The sequence below is a fragment of the Aegilops tauschii genome, chromosome 3 (assembly GCF_002575655.3).
Source record: "Aegilops tauschii subsp. strangulata cultivar AL8/78 chromosome 3, Aet v6.0, whole genome shotgun sequence".
NCBI lineage: Eukaryota > Viridiplantae > Streptophyta > Magnoliopsida > Poales > Poaceae > Aegilops > Aegilops tauschii.
Genome location: NC_053037.3, coordinates 34,600,429 through 34,609,815, shown reverse-complemented (window position 1 = coordinate 34,609,815; position 9,387 = coordinate 34,600,429). Strand labels below are relative to the sequence as shown.

The 9,387-nt window shown below is 43.8% G+C and overlaps 1 long non-coding RNA gene across 1 annotated transcript; it reads left to right on the top strand.

The window, feature by feature from the left end:
* Positions 1-5,227: 5,227 nt before the first annotated feature.
* On the top strand, positions 5,228-9,123 carry LOC120976411 (uncharacterized). The gene is made up of 2 exons (XR_006671680.2): positions 5,228-6,391; positions 8,603-9,123. It is a non-coding gene; the product is annotated as an uncharacterized lncRNA (long non-coding RNA).
* The last annotated feature ends 264 nt before the right edge of the window (positions 9,124-9,387 follow it).

The following is a 9,387-nucleotide window of genomic DNA, read 5'->3' as shown; positions in this document are numbered from 1 at the left end:
TGGTTGACGTTGAAGAGAAATGTCACGCTGCACACGTTGGCAGCTAGTCCTTGCTATCACGAACGGGCCGTCACCAAGATTCGCGTTAGAGACAACAACACTCTCCATATTGAAACGGCAAAAACATTTATCCACACCGTATAACCCGCATGTCAGTAGTATTTAGCAGGTAGGACAGAGAGACTTGCGACCACCAGGTGCGCACACGACACGGGGCCGAGCCCACAAGGGGACTTTTGCAACCAAAAGCTGACATTTATGCCCAAAGCTCCGAGCTGGCAAAAGCTTTCAAATTAAACCATTCTGTACTGATCTAACTAAGTGTGTGCCTCATCTACCATGTATGGTGCACATAAACGATCCGGTAAATGCTAAACAAAACTGACACTGATTAGCAAGTTGCCATGTTAGAAATAACTACAAATTTGATTGGAAGTTAGTTTGCTGGTAATTTGTACGGGCAATAAAAAAACTAAATGGATATTTTGTATTTGTCCTAATTGCAATCGCACCAGCAATGGTTAATTGTACATTCACAATTGATGTGCTTAATTGCTGTGTTTGTGCTAATTGCAATCGCACCAACAACTATCAAAAAAACAAAAACTACTGCTGCGTCCTATACTATATTACTATAGTATATTCGCTCTCTAACACGCACCATCGTTCTTACCCAACCGTCAGTATGGTAAAAATCCCTCCCATGGCTAATGAAACGAGCAACACCGCGACACGGCGTGGCCCGCACAGGCCATGTTCATGTGCGTGGGAGGCCCCAATTCCGTCTTATATCTTTGTACCCAGCTGTATTGCTAACGATTGCTAACGATGTGTGAATTAAAAAGATTTTCTGACACACATCACGAGACAACTACCAGCAGTGAGATAGTACTGACCAGCAGCCACCTTGTCCAGAACGGCCGCACTCTGAAGTTGAACAGCAAGCTTGCTTGGAATCGGTACTAATGGGTTGACATATGAGTAGAAGACAACAGGGTCCCAGGGGATGCTTGTTTGTAGTAAATGAGTTGGCAATTAAGGAGAACCATAAAGGTAGCATAAATCTGAGGAGGCTAGGTGTGGACGAGGAATCAGATACGGGAGATACCTGAGGCGAACGGACGTGCAACGAGCGGGGGTGCTCGCCGGGGACCATTGAGGAGGCGATGCGGCCGGAGGGAGGCCAAATCTGGAGGTGGCCCACCGCCATTGACCTTGTCGCTGCGGCATGATCCAGGTAAACGGAGGGAGGTGGGTGGAAACGACGAAGGCAGTGAGGGAAAAGGTGGCGACCGGCTTCCCTACCGTGCTCCTCTTCGTCCTCGGCAGCGGCGGGTAGAGAGCGGCGAGAAAACAACGGGGAGGGGGTAGTCGGTACTCCGCAGGGGAGGAAAAGCACCTCAGAGGCTAGATCCGGCGGGGAGACGGGGCCGTAGAAGTGCGAGCAGTGGCGGGTCAGATCGGAGCGGCGGTGCCAGTACAGGACCTACAGGTGCGGCTGCGGGAGAGAACCGGCTATGCGTTCATGGGTTTGAGGGAGATAAAATTAGGGATTTTAGAGCTAGATTAATATGGTGCGGCTGCGGGCGCTCTTTTTTTTAGCTTCGGGCGCTCTTTCTTTGCTGGTGGAAAAAATATCGCTCATCCCACCACGTGTATTGCACGATTCATTTCTCTGTTGTATAGGTGCTAGTGAACCCTCGGGAGGGTCGCACGATATTTTAAGATCCAGCAAATTGCTGGCTTCAATTAGATGTAGCATAAAGCAACGAAAAAACAACATGAGGAGGATCCGAAGATCAAAGGAAAAAGGAAAAGGCAGCTCTATTGACTGTAGAACAACACTACACTTACAAGATGGAAGGCATCCGCCCACGGCAAGACAACGCAGCTCCGACTCCGGCGGAGAAACTACGGAGAACAAAGCAAGGTTGGCGTCACGAGAGGTCACCGAACGGACCACATGTCGCTCGTCATCGTACGCCACCAGCTGGGCCCCGCACCGCAACTTCGACTTCACAGCAACGAGCGGCAGAGGTAATCAACAGGGAAAACTTATGGTCCGAAATTCATTGTGTTTTCGTCTAAAGAACAACGAACCACGATTCGGAAACATATTCCGAGTGCCCCAGAAGCACTCGGTCCTAACCGAAGGATCGGTCTGTTTGTTCTGTGAAATGTGAACCGATTCAAGGGTTAATGATGAGGTCACCTACTATAGGTAGGGTCAAGGACATGTCATTCGACGGACATGTCATTCGACGTCCTCCCATGGCCCCGCGTCATCATTGGTAGGTCTCGGGACCACATTCTCATTCAGATGAATATACTAGGAGGTCCACTCGGACACCTGGATGTCACTCGCCGATCATCCTTCAGTTGGCACGACGGCCACCACTCGGACTACAGAGACGGAGGGACGACGTGGGAGCCGCAACGGTCGAGGAATCCTAAGTCATCCTTAAAGTAGAGTCATAGCTACCGTTACCTGTAACTGCTGTAGGTTGGAAAAAGCGGTAGGCGTAAGCGAGGCGGTTGGCCGTCGCCTAGTGCCTAGCCGGTAATATAGTTTTTACTCACAGTGTATTTGCGATTATTATATGGGTGTTGATATTAGTTTAGGGCATATAAATAAGTTAATTACCCGTCTACTGCCATTGGAATATAACCCGTTTAGCATATCAGTGTAGTATGTGGCATGATTTCCTGCTTGGGTAGGCAATTCCTTGCTTGCCCTGCCTAGACCTCCATTTATGCCCTAGGCGAGGCGTTTGGCCATTGCCTAGCGCCTAGGCGTGCCTAAGCGCCTCCTAGGCACTGCCTTTTCCAACAGAGGCTGTAGTTGTGGCGCTTTACGCCTGTAACTGTCGTAGTAATGAGCATTAAGTGCCCCGGCGACGTGGGGACGTTGGAGATGCGGCGCACTATATAAGCCGCACTCCTCCTTCTCCGCTGGGGTTAAGCAATCTCTATAATCATACCCCTCAAGAAAAACCAAGCCTCAAGGCACGAGACTAGGGCTATTACCTCCGTCGAGGGGGGCCCAATTCGCTAAACACCGAGTGTTACACCTGCGCCGTAGCTAGGCTCTGCCCCTCTTTCGTACCCCTAGTACTCATTGTCAGGATCGTAACCCCGACAGCTAGGGTTTGCTTCGGAGCCGCCCGCGGGAGCGACGCGAGAGCTCAACTCACAAAGTTTACAAGAGATAATGGACAGTTTTGATTGCTTTGGTTGGTGCAAAAATACCCAGACGAGTCAGCTGACATTTTTTTCGGGGTACATTACATTGTTCATGTTGAACAAAATACATCTTTATATAATGAGAAATAAAAAATGCAGAATCTATACTTGAACTACTGAATAACTGAAAAATACACTATGTAACAAATAACTCACTCAATGTATGCATAGGTATAAATCAAGGGTAATCAATCGCGCATGAAGGACCGGAGAGGAATGAAAAATTGTGGAGGGATGTTGAAAAGGATGGGGAATAGACATACATTTTTGGACACTCGCATTGAAGTCTGATGCCCGTTCATTCGCATACCAGCATTAAACAAGCATGGTGGCCGAGAAACCTATCTGACTCCCGCATTGAAACGACGAACCGCTTGGGCTGCTCGTGCGCCCGCTATTTACACGTGGCATTATCCCATGTAATCTGGGCTTGCAATCGTCGCCATCAAACTGAAGGGTCGGAGAAAACCGGACCTTGCCGCCAAATAAATTAGAATGAGAGATTGAAGTCACTGTCGAGGCCCAACGACGGACGGCATGGTACAAAACGTCAAAATTGATGTCAATGTGATATCTCGCCTACTGCGAACATTATGCGCGCTTGCCAACAGAACCTCTCATAGTTACCCCTCGTTCTCTTTCAGGGGAGATTGATTTTTCGTGCTAGTTGATCTGATTTTCCATTATGGTTTTCCGCACAAACAGGGTGGTCATGTCTAGCTTTTTGGTTGGTCTACTGGTTGTCCATTCACTTTACATTCCCCCCTTTTTCTAATTGGGGTTTTCATTTTTTTTATAGTTTTAAATTTTTCCTTCTGATTTTTTATCCTTTTCCATGTTTATCTTAAAATAAATATTTTCCACATTTGAACATTATTCAATCATACATTGCACTTTTCTTAGTACATAATATACATTTTTTAAATGCACAACGGCCATTTTTGCAAAACACAATAAATAAGTATATAATGACATTTTTAAAATCATGGTAGTATTTTGAAATACACAATTAACACGTCCAAATATATGATGAAATTTATTCCTATAACACGTGAACACTTTTAAAGTCCTGATAGTGTTTTAAGGTCTGATAGTATCTTAAAGTCATGATAGCATTTTTTTTCTATAATATGTGAATACTTTTTGAAATACACGATGATCATTTTTGCAATACACAATAAATAAATACATTTTTTTACTTTTTGAAAATTCACTCAAATGCAATATGAATGTCTTGAAAATAGCCAATAATGTTTTTTAAATACACAATGAACTATTGCTAAATACATGATAAATGGTTTTGAAATAAACAAGGAACATTTTTGAAAATACACGATAATGGTTTTTTTAAATACGATGAACATCACTAAAATACAAGATGAATATTTTTCTGAACATAGTGTTTTCTTTTTTATATCCGTGAACACTTTTTAAAATTCATGTATTTTCAAGAAGCGCAGACACTCTTTTCTAAAATTTAAACACTCTTTAAAATTACATGAACAAAATTTAGCTTATTTCTTTTTACCTACTTATACAAAATTATTTAAATAAAAATGTTTTTACAAATAGTTTCTTAATTTTCTACAATGTTGGATTTCAAATAAACATACACGTACAAGTAGATACCCTTTTATGAGTACAAGTAGCAAGTTTTTTATTTGTTGAGAGTTTGTCAAGCAGGACCTCTTTTTACTAGTATTTTTTAGGGGTGCCTTTTTTACTAGTATTTTTTTTTGAGGGGTGCCTTTTTTCTACTACACCTATAAAAGCACGAGAGGGCGGAGAACCAAATCATCCTATCCATCGAAACATGCAATCCGATGGTCTACATCCCTCCAGCATACTAAACGTGTTTTACTTTTTAATTACCCACCATGTCATTACGTTAACTAATTATCCACCAAGCCATTGGGTTAATATAAGCAACTAATAATCCATCGATCTGACCCCGCTGCCATTCGGGAAAAAAAAACTGCCAGCAACGCACCCACGCACGCACGCCCCCGCACGACCTCTCGCCCCCTCCTCATCCTCCCACCCGACGCCACAGCATGGGCCGGGACGCCGTTCGCCGATCCTCCCGCGCCATTCGCCGCCCAAGTGGTTTGCCGCCCCGCCGCCCCCCTGTCCTCCCGCGCCGTCGCCGCCCCCCTGTCCTCCCGCGCCGTCGCCGCCTGCCGTTCTCTCCTCCCGTGTCTCCTGCCGCTTGCCCCACATCATGGTGCGCCATGGGTACCATCCAGATTGAGTACGGGGCACGGGCACGAGAGGCGCCGCGCTCCCTTCCCTGCACCGCTCTGCTGCTTTCGCTTCCAAGAATACCGTCCTCCCACAAGAGCTTGAATCGTCTGCCCGTGGTCGCAATTTCCTGGCGTCTTCTGCTTCTTCTTTCTTTGGATCCCTAGCTAGCGAGTCCGTTTCTTCCTCTGAATTTTTATGCATTCACTAGCAAGCAACACTTTGTTTTAGCTGTAGCCAATTCAGACGGTGAGTGGTACAGATCACTAGCTAGCCGAGTCTGCCTCTTCCTCTGAATTTCTCCTCATTTACTAGCGAGATGTAGTGTGATTCTAGAAAAACGTATTAACGAGATGAAACTTGTGATTTCTTCAGTAAACAATACGTGTTAGATTTTACTCCAATTTCTTGTGCAAATTTCATTTTGATACATGTAGAGCAGCGGCGACAGCTCCGACGCAACGGGCTTGGCCTGCGTCGGCGGCGGCGGGGTCCGTCTCCTCCCTCGAGCAGCGGTGGTGGCGTGGGACACAGCAGGCTCGGCCGCGAAGATGGATTTCTCCGGCGGGGCATTTTAAAATGCTAATGTGCCGATGAATCCTCGCCTCTGTTCCTCGACCTCGCGTCAGGGACGCATATGCCCCTGCGGCCGTTCCTCCTCGTGGTCAGTGACGCAAAGCCGATGACACGGGAGCCGCTGCCGTTGTTCCTCTACGCGACAGTGATACACACGGCGTAGCCTCTCCCTGATCCTATACCCGTGCCTTGTTCATCCATATGTGATCTTATTTTGTTTCAGTTTTTTGCTAGCTTTAACATTGGCCTTTGTTCAAATCCTATTCAGGTTGAACCATAGAAAGCGAGCACACAAAGCTGCAGAGGCAACCAGTCCAAAGGAATAAGTAAGGTAATGTGTTTCCAGTATTCCTAAAATAAATGAAGTAATGGTGTGATTAACACTAACATTGATGTTCCCCCTCTTCTATATAAAATGATACACACACTCGTGCGTATTCGAGAAAAAAAAAACACTGTGTGCGTATTCGAGAAAAAAACACTAACATTGATGGATCAGTCGTTTTTGTTGAAAAAATCATCAGACTCTGTTAAGCCAGATTCCATTCATTTTGCCTTTTAGCTCTGCAAACTGTGCATCTTGACTGTCTAGCACATCATATGGTTATGTCAAGTGTCGCTGCAAAGAAATGTCGCCGGTAACAATGATTAAAGTTCCAGTTCCCTGATAGTGTATCTTACCACATTCAGTTTTGGTAGCTATAATGGGAGAAATGGAGTCTGAGGATGGTGTGGGTTGTGCATTATTCCCTTTCCCACTAATGATTTTGCCGGTCAAACTTGGGATGTGATCAAGAAGGTGGGGAAGCAACATAGTTTTAGTGGCGGTGCTATTGTTAAGTGCACCGGAATTTAGCAACAAAAATAATGCAGGAACAGTTTGAATATCTTAGTTCGCACTTCTGGGCAGTGACTCCGGCACTTGGACGAGACTCCAAACTTCAAATTCTCATAGCTCCAAATTATTTGACACAACCTGATTTATAAGTTATCTTAAATTCCAACTTATGTGATGTAGACAATCTAAAATCATTACTTCTTTCGTAGGGAACATATATTGGTGTTTGATGAGGCAGATCAAATTCGTCATCGTGATTTGCAATCCCATGTTGACTATCATTCCCCTGATTCCCAAAGTTAGACCAGCTTTACAGTTTTTTGTTACATAGACAAAGTCACTTAGGAACTAGCAAGCGTTAGCTTGAAGATTTCTGACCATTTAAGTGTGCATGAACAGGCTACCATGGCCACCCCAGATACCCTTGAAGCGGTGTGCCATGATCGTCCTCTTGAACTATATGCTTTGGAATTTTATCAGAAGGCATCTGAAGTAAAAATAGTAGGAAGGCTCGGACTTGCCCATCTTCTAATTTAATGTTGCTCACATTTAGTCTTATCCATGACAGATTACCACACGAAATGTTCAAGTTGGACAAATAACACAATGGGTATCATCATTTAGCCTACAATTTTGTATCTTCTCCTGCAATTTTAGTGTGCGAGTTTAGTATCATATCCAGATTATTTGACAAATTATCTAGGGATCTGGAGATATCATTTAGCTCTTAAAGCAGGTGATTAGAACTTACACCAAACCTTTCTTTGTTGATGTTGTTATTCTTGCTTGTTGGCACATTTGGAAACAAAGAAATGGTTTCATTCTCAAGGACTAGGGTTCTTCAGTATTAGTCATCTAAATATTACTCCATCCGTTCCTAAATATAAGTCTTTTTAGATATTCCAGTATGGACTATATACGGAGCAAAATGAGTGAATCTACACTCTAAAGTATGTATATATACATCCGTATGTAGTCCTTATTGAAATCTCTAAAAAGACTTGTATTTAGAAATGGAGGGAGTAGTTTGTAAAAAAATTCTGGGTGGTGAAGTCGTGAAGATACATGCCTCCATGTTGTCATCTTTTAAATATTTTTTGCAGTAGTCATCATCTAAATATTATTTGTAAATTTTTGTCATCATTTTAAACACGAAGCCCAGTGGGGGTATTTTCTCCGTAGTTCACTTATTATTTTTTCATGGCTATGCTGAGTGCAGCACTGCACTCGATTCTGAAATATTTAATGTGAAAACATATTGTATTTGGGTTGGCGCCATCATTCTATGGAATTGTTTACAAAGACACGATGTTGGATAATGTGGAAACGGATTGCTGCCCTGACTTGCATTGGCAACTTGCGAAACTTCAAAACAGCAGAGAGGAAGCAACAAAATAGTTGTTGGTCTGACAAAATTAATAAAAATTGAGAGTAGTGCTGCTGTTAGTCTACCATTCAAGGGCATGATCATAACCAATGTACTGTTAATAGGCTTGTAAATCATTTTTATTGATTATTTTGTATTAGTCGAGAGTTCGAGACATGCATTGCACAAGAAGACAAGACAACATGGTGTATATGTATGCATAAAATGTTCATATCTACAATATGCTGATTGCTTTTCCATCTTTGGGGTGCTATTGTTGTCTTAGGACTTTGATATGAACCTCTGATTCTTTTTTAACGCTTTCTGCTTTTAGTCAGGTCATGCCAGTTCATTCAACTGTTCAAGCTCAACTAAGTGTTGCATTGAAATTTGCAAGTAACCTTGCTTCAACAGAAGAGAATTGGGTGATGGACGTGATATCAACATGGTTATGGACTACCATGTATGTTCATAAATATGTACACCCTTTGGGGTCGGGCCCGCCGCCACCACGGACTAGGCCGGCGGCAGCGGCGGCAGGAGGGGAGATGGGAGGGACCTGGCGGCACAAGGGTTGGGGTCCCCTGGCGTCGCCCAAGGGAGGCGACGCGAGGGGGTAAGGAGACACAACTTGGAACATGGTAATTTCTGTTTAGGCTCTTACCTTTTGTATTTGCACAATGGTTGATTTCCGTTTGGAATGTTCAGGTACATAAAGTTAGAGTAGTGGAGTAAAGCTTAAGATTTTTTTGTATGATTAATTCCTGAGATGAGAAAGCTTATACATGGAATAACTCGGTTTCTTGATCTGTACATAAAATATGTGTGATATTTGATTCAAGAGGAATATTGATTCATGAAGAATGATATTCTGAATTATGTATGAGACAAGAATTAAGTACTATACAATTCGCGTGAAATTCAAAATTTCAAGAAGGTTATCCTATACCTTTTTTTTGGGTGGAGGGAGGGGTAAGGTTATCGTATATGATTATATATGTCAGCTGAGACGTGCGTTGCACGTGCAAGCTTACTAGTACTAGTACTAGTAAAGTTTACAAGTAGCGACTGGTCGACATTGCAATCAGCGCCGGCCCGATTCGCTAGACCTCCCTAGGCCATG